At 43.1% G+C, this 13,152-nt stretch overlaps 1 protein-coding gene across 2 annotated transcripts in view; it reads left to right on the forward strand.

Moving 5' to 3' along the window:
* The first annotated feature begins 2,355 nt into the window (after window positions 1–2,355).
* mettl22 (methyltransferase 22, Kin17 lysine) overlaps window positions 2,356–13,152 on the forward strand; it is a 65,802-nt gene continuing 55,005 nt past the window's right edge. For both annotated transcript variants that reach the window (XM_080206643.1, XM_080206644.1), the window contains exon 1: window positions 2,356–2,449. The gene's annotated coding sequence lies outside the window, so the exon portion shown is untranslated. The remainder of the gene's footprint in view (window positions 2,450–13,152) is intronic.

Below are 13,152 nucleotides of genomic sequence, written 5' to 3' on the forward strand. Positions count from 1 at the left end.
CTGTCACCCTTACTTGGTCTGGCCTACATGCAACTCCAGAGCTACAGTACTGTGTTTGACTTTCAACTGCCTTCAAAGGACAACTAGGAATGGACAATAAATGCTGGCCAGCCAGTGATGCCTATGTCCCACAAATGAATAAAAAAGAGATGGCGGAATTCGAATTTGATAAAAATCTGAAATTAAAAGTTTAATGATGACCATCTAGTTCACTAACCCAATGAGTATGAAAAAAAATTCCCCATTCAACAACAGTCCCTTCCCATTAATAGGGAAGATCTTGGCCATAATGCTGACATAACAACTACCACAATGTTCCATTCATAAATCCTTTAGACTTCCGTGTGCCTTTGCAGTGCTATCCCAGTGCTACAACATGACTAGTGGAAAGCTGCTGGCTTTCAATGGAGTAGTTGGAGGATAGCCTTGCAGAACAATCCCATGCAGCGCTCGGCCAAGAAGACTTGACATCTTAATGTGGGCAGCAGAAGCAGTCTAGGTTCACTGTTGAGCCAACAATAGGGAGGGCACTGGCAAAGTGGGCAGGATGGTAGCACAGTGGTTAGCACTGCTGCTTCACAGCTCCAGGGTCTTGGGTTCGATTCCTAGCTCGGGTCACTGTCTGTGTGGAGTTTGCACATTCTCCTTGTGTCTGCATGGGTTTCCTCCGGGTACTCCGGTTTCCGCCTACAGTCCAAAGATGTGCGGGTTAGGTTGATTGGCCATGTTAAGAAATTGCCCCTTAGTGTCCAGGGATGTATAGGTTAGAGGGATTAGTAGGTATAATAAATGGAGGTAGGGCCTGGGTGGGATTGTGTTCAGTGCAGACTCGATGGGCCGAAGGGCCTCTTTCTGCACTGTAGGGTTCTATGAACAAGTGGCAATGGTTGAAGAACGAATGTTGAGGGAGTAGGTTTCTGCTCTACAGAGGCACTGCCATTTCCCTTGGGTGGTGGCTCAGCAATCCTGGTAATCTGTGGGGGTGTGTTTGTCAGACTTTGAAAGCCCCTTTGCGCACTAGTATTGACAAGCATGTGGCAGTAGTCTAAGCACTGTCTAGGGGCTTCTGCTTGTGCTGCAGTGGAAAAGATGACACCAGCCATTAGACAAGGACCATGAATGGGTCCACAATGCGTGAATGGAGTTGGCCATCTTTTCCACAACAGAGATGGTGGGCACCAAGCTCAGTGCAAAGTTGGTGCTGAGTTTGTCCATGCTCCTTGACAATGGTCACTGGCTTTCTGACAGACTAGCCAATGCACCATGCATTTCAAAGTGGATATCCATCAGCTTTTTACAGTAACCTGTCAAAAGCCCTCAGGGGAGTCCTCTGCAACAGAACTTGTATATGTCCTCCTCCTCCAGCAGGCTGATGCTTGTTCCCCCTTGCCCCGTCCGTGACTGCAGGCCATTCATGCCCAGCATCTCACCGTGTGTAGATCCCATCACTAAGTTATGCTCTGAAGTGGACACAGTTGCCATGCTATAACTTCTTCAACAATAGATTCTTACATTTCTCTACAACAGATGTTAAGCTAACTGGCTTGTAGTTTCCCACTTTCTATCTCCCTCCCTTTTTGAATAATATTTGCTTTTTTTCCAACCTAACGGGACTTCTCCCAAATCTAGTGAGTTTTGGAATATTAAAGCCAATGAATCAACAATTTCACTAGCCACTTCCTTTAAGACCTTTTTGGAATATAGTGAAGACTGATGAAATTCAACTCACCTGCCACCACCTTGTTTTCCATTATGGGCAAGGAGAACCCTTCCATCCATGTTCCAAAAGACAAAGGGCGCTTTCTTACCTGCCGTTCACGCCAACTGCCACTGCAGCGAGGTCAGAGAATTTGATGGCCAGCCAAATCTGCGTTCACTGTGGTGGGGTGGGAAAATCACACCAGCAGGAACAGTGGTCAGATTCTGGCCAATGTCACTGCAAAGAGTCTCCAGCAGGGGGAACTGAATGCTTACTCTGTGACAAACCCAGACATTTTAAACAATTCTGCGGACTAAGCACACAATGTGATGTTATGCAATGGCTGATACCTCTGTTTTGAAATCCCCACTATTCTGTTAGCTAGCTCTGTAATAAACTGCGATTCATTTACAAGGGATGGAACTCTCTCTAACTTTATCTGTTAGGATATCTTTGTTTTTAAAGCTTGCACCACTGCTGCAGTCTGTACATTCCATGAGATGCAAATAGATCTGTCCATTTAGCACCTCTATCCTTACTTATTTGGCAATGAGCTAGTGTCTGAGTGTCGATGCAATACACCAATGAGGAATCATTGAGTGCCCCTGTGCACTCTGACTGGGAGTATCAGTTCCCAGAAATAAGGCGCACAAAAGGTTGGTGGGCTTATCTCAGTTGACTTCGACACAACTAAACTCAGATGGTGTGACTCCTTGATCATTTCAATTCGCTGAAGCGTTCTTTAATTTGGTAAGGAAAAGGATTTCTAGTTCTTGTGTCTGACTGCTGCATAGCATTATCTTGGTTTATCGCTACAGTAGCAATCACTCTCCCCACCCCGCCACCCCACCTCAGAATAATGTAAATTACAAGTGCCAACTTACCTGCACACGTACGAATCCGAAGCTAGTCCATGGAATTGTACTTTAAATTGATCTGAACATGTATCACATTTTGTACAGTATGTTGTACTGTACGCATCTGTCTATAAGACAATTATTTAACTTACAGACATTCTAATAATAATTTAGATGGACATTGTTCTTTCACACTGAACTATTGGAAAGTCATTTGTTCAATGTTTCATTTATTGAACTTAACCTGCCTTGTTGAAGTTGGAACAATTGGTTGAAGAGGGCTGATAAATAAATGATGACACCTAGGTTTAATACTGGTGTGTCATCGTTATCTCAAATTTGCAGTGTGCAGAAAAAGAGAGCAGCATTGTGTCTGTTTAAGTAGGATTTTAGCAACAGTTGGGGTTTTGGTCAGGGGATATGAACGTGAAAGCCTTCACTCGCTACTTCCACCCCCCCCAAAAAAAAACCGCTGCTTAGAATCAATAGTTCTGCACCTCACTCTTAGAAAGCTGCCCAACGTCTCAATTTTTGATACAAAGCCCAGACCCCCTTTAAAATTCTTGCGGTCCCCAATTTTTACAAGATCTTTGGCTGGAAAAGAAACATGTAATTAATCGACTGAAGCTTATATTATAGAATCATAGAATCCTACAGTGCAGAAGGAGACTATTCAGCCCATCGAGTCTGCGCCAACCACAATCCCACCCAAGCCCTATCCCCCCATAACCCCAGGCATTTACCAAAGCTAATTCCCCTGACACTAAAGAGCAATTTACCATGGCTAATCCACATAACCTGCACATCTTTAGATTATGGGAGGAAAATGGAACATCTGGAGGAAACCCATGCAGATACGGGGAGAACATGCGAATTCCATATAGACAGTGATCTAAGCTGGGAATTGATCCCTGGTCCCTGGCGCTCTGAGGTAGCAGTGCTAACCACTATGCCACCATACCGAATATTGTAAAGCACTGTCGAGCATTTTATCCCAATTTTCATCCCTGCTGTTATGAGAACAGTGAGTACCACCGGGTGGGTTCCACAGACCCCAGCAATCTTCATTTTTGCATGTGAAGAGTTTTGACAAGATGCAGCCGTATAGACTATTCAAGCATCAGTAGAAGTTTCAAGGCCAAGCATAAACCCATCCTCACAGAAATGTTCACGTGTATGTATCTAATAATAACTGGAAAGATTCTGCCTCTCTCAGCAGGTCATGGGGCTGCTAAAAGAACACAATAGAGTGAGACTGAAAAGTATCAGGCTGTAAGCTTCAGCTTTATATTGAGCTCACCTGTGTATAGTTTCTATGTCAGTGTGACATTCTATTAGTGACCTGTGAGGTGTTACGTACAAAACAGCATCATTTATTTGATTCAGTCTGCCATGCTTACTTGCAAACAAGCAGAACCTGATTTTTTATAATGCAGTTTTAATTCAGCATAATATGCCTGAGTGGTCTACAGCATGACATGGAACTGCTGTTGTAACCAAGTAATCAACTGTCTTTTTGTGCCATTGCTACACTCAATGATGAATCCAAAGTTAGTAGGTTTTTTTTTCTCTATTAGGAGAAGAGGATGAAAAATGCTGCCCTGAATAATAGAAACTCTAGTGGCAATAACAACTTTCATTACAGTAACAAACTGAGAATGAGGTGCTGAGAGGATGTTTCCTCTTACGGGAGAGACGAGAAGGCAGAGTTTAAAAATAAGGGATCTCCAATTTCAGATGGAGATTAGAAGATTTTGTTTCCCTCAGAAGATTGTTAGTTTATGGGATTCTCTTCTGCAGACAGCAATGGAGGTTGATCGCTGAATATTTTTAAGGCCAAGTTAGATGGATCCTTGATTCACAAAAGGGGAGATAGCAAAGTAAAGAAAGAGGTGAAGCCACAATCAGATCAGGGGAGGCAATGGCCTAGTGGTATTATCGCTAGATTATTAATCCAGAAACTCAGCTAATGTTCTGAGGACCCGGGTTGGAATCCTGCCATGGCAGTCGGTGGAATTTGAAATCGATAAAAAATATCTGGAATTGAGAATTTACTGATGACCATGAAACCAATATCAATTTTCGGTTCACTAATGTCCTTCAGGAAAGGAAATCTGCTGTCCTTACCTGGTCTGGCCTACATGTGACTCCAGATCCACAGCAATGTGGTTGACTCTCAACTGCTCTCTAAAATGCCTTGGATAGCCACTTGGTTCGAGGGCAACTAGGGATGAGTGATAAATGCCAGACAAGTGACACCCATGCCCCACAAATGAATTAAAAAAGTATGATCTTATCAAATGGTGGAGCAGGCTCGATAGGCCGAATGGCCTACTCCTGATAATTCATATTCCAAACCAGCAGTTGAAACTTTAAAATCTCAAACTAAAAAGCTGGTGTTATTAAAAATTGAGTCTATTGGCAGCTACTGGATTTATTATAACTGGTTCACTGATTTTGTGTAGGGAAGAAAACTTGCAGTTCTGAGCCTGCCTCACACCGTCTGTAAGTTCAATTTCATATTAATATGTTTTATCCTCAACTGCCCTCTGAAGCGGCCAAACAAAGAACCTAAAATTTCACACGCAGGCCATGCACAAGTTGACCTCTTTCAGTTATGACACATGTGCAGCCCTGCAAAACAATATTCGGGCCTGCACATTTAAACAAATCAGCCATACACCACACAAAATAAATGAATGGGGACATTGCTAGCAAGCCACCCAGTTTCATCAAATCAGGGTGCGTAGGAATGGAAAATAGAATAATAGAATCATATAGCGCAGAAGAAACCCTTCAGCCCATCAAGTCTGCACCAACATATTGGAAACACCTGAACTAATCCCATCTGCCAGCACTTGGCCTATAGCCTTGAATGTTATGATGTGCCAAGTGCTCATCCAGATACATTTCAAAGGATGTGAGGCATCCCGCCTTTACCATCCTCCCAGGCAGAGCATTTCAGACCATCACCACCCTCTGGGTAAAAATGTTTTTCCTCACATCCCCCCAGACTTCCTACCCCTTACCTTGAACCTATGTCCTCTTGTGACTGACCCTTCAACGAAGGGGAACTGCTGCTCCCTACCCACTCTGTCCATCTCTCTCATAATCTTGTACATCTCAATCAGGTCACCCCCTCAGTCTTCTCTGCTCCAACAAAAACAACCCAAGCCTCTGCAACCTAAAATACCTGCCAGCCTTGTTAATACCGTCAAGGATCTGAAGATCAAACTTCTTAAAAAGGTGCCCTGTCTTCAATAATGCATTTACTGGGTCATTTTGGAATTCCAGTCCAGATGAACAATGTCTCTCATGCATTGGAATGAGATACTGTCGTGCACATCATCTACCAACTCTGACTCTAAACTTTTTAGCTGTTCCACATTTAGTTTAGGTGGATTGATGCCTCTCAATGAAAGAAATCTTCTTATTCTCACATTGTCTTGTTACTTCTCCATAAAACAAATTGTATTGCTGCAGCAGGCCCCTAATGTCATATGGATTTCTTATCATTTGAGATGACTAGCTAAAGTAATTCATTTTATTGCTATTTGCCTCCAGCATGAGCAATTTATTTTACATCCCGTGTGTCTCTGACGCAAATGGCAATGCCATTTCCTTTCTGCCTTCTCTGTCTATTCCAGACATGCTGATTCGTTTCAATCCTCTGGATTTAGTCATGTTTAACTATCACTGATAATGATTCTCCTTCTTCAGTTACAGTTTCTCTCTCCTTCAAATCTACCACCATCGCTCCTCTCCTTAAAAGGAGAAACCATGAGCTCTCCACCATTGGCTGTACCTTCAGCTGGCAAACGCCCGAAACTCTAGAATTGCCATCCTAATCCTCTCGTTCCTCAAAAGAACAAAGAAAATTACAGCACAGGAACAGGTCCTTTGGCCCTCCAAGCCTGCACTGACCATGCTGCCCGACTTAACTAAAATCCTCTATCTTTCCCTCCTATTCATGTACTTGTCAAGATGACCCTTAAAAGTCACCACCGTATCAGCTTCCACTACCTCTCCCAGCAACAAGTTCCAGGCACCCACTACTCTCTGTGTAAAAAAATCTGCCTCATGCATCTCGTTTAAACTTTGCCACTCGCACCTTAAACTTATGCCCCCTAGTAATTGACTCTTCCACCCTGGGAAAAAGCTTCTGATTATCCAACCTGTCCATGTCTCTCATAATCTTGTAGACTTATATTTGGTGTCCCCTCAGCCTCCGTCAATCCAAAGAGAACAAACCAAATTTCTCCAACATCTGCTCATAGCTAATGCCCTCCATACCAAGCAACATCCTGGTAAATCTTTTCTGTACCCTCTCCAAAGCCTCCACATCCTTCTGGTGGTGTGGCAACCAGAATTGAATACTATATTCCAAGTGCGGCCTAACTGAGCTTCTATAAAGCTGCAACATGACTTACCAATTTTTAAACTCAGTACCCCGGCCGATGAAGGCAAGCATATCGTATGCCTTCTTGACTAACCTTCTCCACCTCCATTGCCATTTTCAGTGACCTGTGCACCTGTACACCCAGATCCCTTTGCAAATCAATGCTCTTAAGGGTTCTGCCATTCACTATACATTTCCTATCTGTATTAGACTTTCCAAAATGCATTACCTCACATTTGTCCAGAGATGAAACTCCATCTGCCATCTCTCCGCCTAAGTCTCCGGCTGATCTATATCCTGCTGTATCATCTGATGGTCCTCATTGCCATCTGCAAATCCACCAACCTTTGTGTCATCCGCAAACTTACTAATCAATCCAGTTACATTTTCTTCCAAATCACTTATATATATTACAAACAGCAAAGATCCCAGCACTGATCCCTGAGGAACACCACTTGTCACAGCCCTCCATTCAGAAATACATCCTTCCACTGCTACCTTCTGTCTTCTTTGACCAAGCCAGTTTTGTATCCACCTTGCCAGCTCACTTCTGATCCCATGTGACTTCACCTTCTATACCAATTTGCCATGAGGGACCTTGTCAAAGGCCTTACTGAAGTCCATGTAGACAACATCCACTGCCTACCCTCATCAATCATTTTCGTCACTTCCTCGAAAAACTTGATCAAGTTTGTGAGACACAACTTCCCTTCACAAAACCATATTGCTTCTCACTAATACGTCCACTTATTTCCAAGTGGGAATAAATCCTGTCTCAAAGAATCCTCTCCAATAATCTTCCTACCACTAATGTAAGGCTCACCAGCCTTTAATTACCTGGATTCTTCTTGCTACCTTCCTTAAGCAAAGGAACAACATTGGCTATTCTTCAATCCTCTGGGACATCCCCAGTAGCCAGTGAAGATACAAAAATTTTTCTCAAGGCCCCAGCAATTTCCTCCTCAGTATTCTGGAGTATATCCCATCAGGCCCTGTCTACCTTAATGTTTCTCAAGACCCCAATACCTCCTCCTTTTTGATCTCAACATTACTCAAACTATCTACACTTCCTTTCCAGACTCATCATCCACCAATTCCTTGTCTTAGGTGAATACTGAAGTGAAGTACCCATTTAATACCTCATCCATTTCCTCTGGCTCCACACATAGATTCCCTCCCTTGTCTTGAGTGGGCCAACCCTCTCTCCAGCTACCCTCTTGCTTTTTATATATGTATAAAAAGCCTTGGGATTTTCCTTAATCCTGCTGGCCAATGCTTTTTCATTAACTCTTTGAGCCCTTCTTACTCCTTGCTTAAGTTTTTTTCTAATTTCCTTGTATTCCACACTAGCTTCATGTGTTCCCAGCCTCCTTGCTTTAACAAATGCTTCCTTTTTCTCTTTGACTAGGCTCACAATATCTCTTGTTATCCAAGGTTCCCAAAACTTGCCATACTTATCCTTCATCCTTACAGGAATGTGCTGGTCCTGAATCAACTTACACTTGAAAACCTCCCACATGCCAGATGTTGATTTGCCCTCAAACATTTACCCCCAATCTACATTCTTCAGTTCCTGCCTAATATTGTTATAATTAGCCTTCCCTCAATTTAGCACCTTAACTTGCAGACTACACTTATCTTTATCCATCAGTACCTTAAAGTTTACTGAATTATGGTCACTGTTCCCGAACTGCTCCCCTACTGAAACACCAACCACCTGGCCAGGCTCATTCCTCAATACCAGGTCCAGTATGGCCCCTTTCCTAGTTGGAGTATCTACATACTGTTTCAGGAAGCCCTCCTGGATGCTCCTTACAATCTCTGCCCCATCCATGCTCCTAGCACTAAGTGAGTTCCAGTCAATATAGGGGAAGTTAAAATCTCTCACCACAACAACCCTGTTACTTCTACACCTTGCCAAAATCTGCCTACATATCTGTTCCTCAATCTCCCACTGGCAGTTGGGTGGCCTATAGTGAACCCCCAATATTATGACTACACATTTCCTACTCCTGAGCTCTACCCATATCGCCTCGCTATATGACCTTCCTTTAAGATATGCCTCTTTGGCCAAATCAATGGTCATCTACCTTAATGTCACCTTAAATGTCAAAATTTGTTTTTTTTAAACTTCCCTGCGAAGTACTTTTGGATGCTTTATTCTGTTGAAGGTGCTATATCATTACAAATTGTTGTTGTTTCTGATCATCCCATCATATTGGAGTTCTCTACTGCGACAATGATTACAGGGAAACAAAATGATGAAGTTGGCGTCATCTGTGCCAATCCTTATTTTTTATTTATTTTGTTTTTATTGTCACAAGTAGGCTTATATTAACACTGCAATGAAGTTGGTGTGAAAATCCCCTAGTTGCCATCCTCCGGCACCTGTTCGGGTACACTGAGGGAGAATTTTACATGGCCAATGCACCTAACCAGCACGTCTTTCGGACTGTGGAAGGAACCCCAAGCACCCAGAGGAAACCCACGCAGACAAGGGGAGAACGTGCAGACTCCACACAGACAGTGACCCAAGCCAGTAATCTAACCCGGGTCCCTAGCGCTGTGAGACAGCAATGCCAACCACTGTGCCATCGTGCTGCCAATGTATTGGAAATTAACATTTGTCATGCACTCTGTCCTGTAGGGATGTAACAGTACACATGAACAAAGGCTGATTTATCGCATTAAGCATTGCAAATGCTAGGTTCTGGGTCGGGACTTGGAAATTTCAGCCATTTACAGGAATCCTGCCACTAGGGCAGTATTCTCTATTATGACAAAAACCAGAGCCTTGGTCTCACACATGCACATACAAAGAATGGATATACTCTCCAGTTGATCCAGTCTCTTCTGATTTATGATTTCCAGTCTCCCAAGTGAATTTCTTGAATGCATTTGATCATTTAAAGTTGAAATAAGAGTCTTGCAACAGGTTTCTTTGAATATCTATGAGGTTGGTTCTTAGGTGAACTTTGAAACCAGAAAACATTAAGTACTTTGGCTGCTTGATTGTTTTAAGCTAATTTCAGAGTCTGGTTCTCTGATTGGTTGATGACTGATGGTCCTGAAACTAGTTTTGATCGCATGAGCACTGTGTTAACATTTCTGAGGCCTAGCCAGTCTGGTTTAGATGGGGAAGATCATTATGATACAATGGGAAGTTAACACTGGCCATTAAGTGTCAATGTTCCCTTTTGGCCAGCATAAAATATGGAGATGATCAGTCTGGAAGCTCCATAATAATTAGGTGTTGGCCCATTTTTAAACAGTGAGATGCCTGACTTCCACAGAAAACTATGATGTATTCTTGCCTTCACCAACATTTAATTTGGTACTTGCCAGCAATGTCATGGTGGCACAGTGGTTAGCACTGCTGCCTCACAGCGCCAGGAATCCAGGTTCACTTCCTGGCTTGGATCGCTGTCTGTGTGGAGTTTGCCCGTTCTCCCTGTGTCTGTGCGGGTTTCCTTTGGGTGGTCTGGTTTCCTCCCACAGTGTGAAAGGCATGCTGGTTAGGTGCATTGACCTGAACAGGTGCTGAAGTGTGATGACAGTAACTTCATTACAGTATTAATGTCAGCCTACTTGTGACTAATAAATAAACTTTACTTTAGACTTGATACTATCCGGAGTCCAAATGCCAAAAGTCATATATTTGTGACAGCCATTTTGACAGCTTGCTTGTGTCCAATTTCTAAAATTTATTGTAAGTTCATAATATGACTTGCCTTTACTGGGAATGACACCTGGTACCAGTATATCCAGCACTTTGCTGCCTCTCTGCCTCTGTGTATATCCAATAGTCATGTCTAGCTCACTACCATGAACATGTCAGTGTTCTAATAATCTTTTATTGGCCCATCCATTTAATAGTGAGAATATCTAAAGGAGCTCGGCTTATTCACCTCATATCACATGGCAGTATTACAAAGAAGAGCAGAAGAGGTTTCCCCCACATGTCTTGACCAATATTTACCAATCACCATCAGAGTAAATAGATTATCTAGTCATTGTCACATTGCTGTTTGTGGGAACTTACCACGTGTGTTAACACGCCTACCACATCAGTGGCTACACTTGCTTTCGGACCTTCCAGTGATATAACTGATGATACAGAACCATGAATAAAGATACTCAATTATGGTGACCAAAGCTTAATAAGATAAATACTGTTACATTTGCTAACATAACCAGATGTCATATGATCAAAACAAGCACTGTGATCAAAACTCCAAGAATGCCATTTTGCGACCCTATTGGAGCAGCATGACACAGGAGACCCGATGAGTGTGACCGATTTGCTACCAGGAAACTTGAGTCTGTAAAACTAAAGGCTTGAGAAATTTAATCTCTGATATGATTCCAAACAACTGGAGTTAAATTCCCGCATCAATGACGTCATTTGAAACACAAGGCGAATATAAATTCCTTCTACCAAAAAGGGCGGGGGCGGGATGGTGGGACTCTTTTTTGAACAAGGAATGTTCCCTCACACTTCCCATTTCCTTTAGCAGTAAGGTGGAGAATGTCCAACTGTACTTTTGATGTAATGATATCAGCCTTATCAATGTATTTGAGGGCTGTTTTATCCATTGTTTGGGATTTTCAGGGCAGTTTTATCCGCTGTTTGGGGTTTTCAGGGCAGTTTTCCAGTTGCTTAGGTTTTTGGGACTGTTTTACCAGTTGTTTGGAATTTTCTGGGCTATTTTGCCAGTTGTTTGGGATTTTCTAGGTTATTTTGAACTTATATAACATAGAACAGTACAGCACAGTACAGGCCCTTCGGCCCACAATGTTGTGCTGAACAGTGTCCAAACCCAAGATCAGGCTATCCCAATCCCTATCATTCTGGTGTGCTCCATGTACCTATCCAATAAATGCTTGAAAGTTCCTAAAGTGTCCGACCCCACTATCACAGCAGGCAGTGCATTCCACACCCCAACCACTCTCTGAATAAAGAATCTACCTCAGACATCCCTCCTATATCTCCCACCATGAACCTTATAGTTATGCACCCTTGTAACAGCTACATCCACCCGAGGAAATAGTCTCTGCACGTCCACTCTATCTATCCCCCTCATCATCTTATAAACCTTTATTAAGTCACCTGTCATCCTACTCCGCTCTAAAGAGAAAAGCCCCAGCTCCCTTTCCTCATAAGACCTACCCTCCAAACCAGGCAGCATCTTAGTAAATCTCCTCTGCTAGTTGTTTGGGATTTTCTGGGCTGTTTTATCAGTTGTTTGGGATTTTCATGGCTGTTTTACCAGATGTTTGGGATTTTCAGGGCTGTTTATCAATTGTTTGGGATTTTCAGGACTGTTTCACCAGTTGTTTGGGATTTTCAGGACTGTTTTGGCAGTTGTTTGGGTTTTTGGGGTTGTTTTACCAGTTATTTGGGATTTTCAGGGCTGTTTTCCCAGTTGTTTAGGATTTTCAAGGCTGTTTTCCCAGTTGTTCGGGATTTTCGGGGCTATTTTATCAGTTGTTCGGGATTTTCAGGGCAGTTTTACCAGTTGTTCGGGATTTTCAGGGCTATTTTCCCAGTTGTTCGGGATTTTCGGGGCAGTTTTACCAGTTGTTTGGGATTTTCAGGGCTATTTTCCCAGTTGTGTGGGGTTTTCGGGGCAGTTTTACCAGTTGTTTGGGATTTTCAGGGCTGTTTTGCCAGTTGTTTGGGATTTCCAGAGCTGTTTTCCCAGTTGCTTGGGGTTTTCAGGGCTGTTTTCCCAGTTGCTTGGGGTTTTCAGGGCTGTTTTCCCAGTTGTGTGGGGTTTTCAGGGCTGTTTTCCCAGTTGTTTGGAATTTTCAGGGCTGTTTTGCCAGTTGTTTGGGGTTTTCAGGGCTGTTTTACCAGTTGTTGGGAATTTTCAGGGCTGTTTTGCCAGTTGTTTGGGGTTTTCAGGGCTGTTTTACCAGTTGTTTGGGGTTTTCAGGGCTGTTTTACCAGTTATGTGGGGTTTTCAGGGCTGTTTTGCCAGTTATGTGGGGTTTTCAGGGCTGTTTTGCCAGTTATGTGGGGTTTTCAGGGCTGTTTTACCAGTTGTTTGGGGTTTTCAGGGCTGTTTTGCCAGTTATGTGGGGTTTTCAGGGCTGTTTTCCCAGTGTTTGGGGTTTTCAGGGCTGTTTTCCCAGTTGTTTGGGGTTTTCAGGGCTGTTTTCCCAGTTGTTTGGGGTTTTCAGGGCTGTTTTCC

This window comes from Carcharhinus amblyrhynchos, chromosome 18, assembly GCF_965287045.1.
Source record: "Carcharhinus amblyrhynchos chromosome 18, sCarAmb.v2.hapA, whole genome shotgun sequence".
Taxonomy (NCBI): domain Eukaryota; kingdom Metazoa; phylum Chordata; class Chondrichthyes; order Carcharhiniformes; family Carcharhinidae; genus Carcharhinus; species Carcharhinus amblyrhynchos.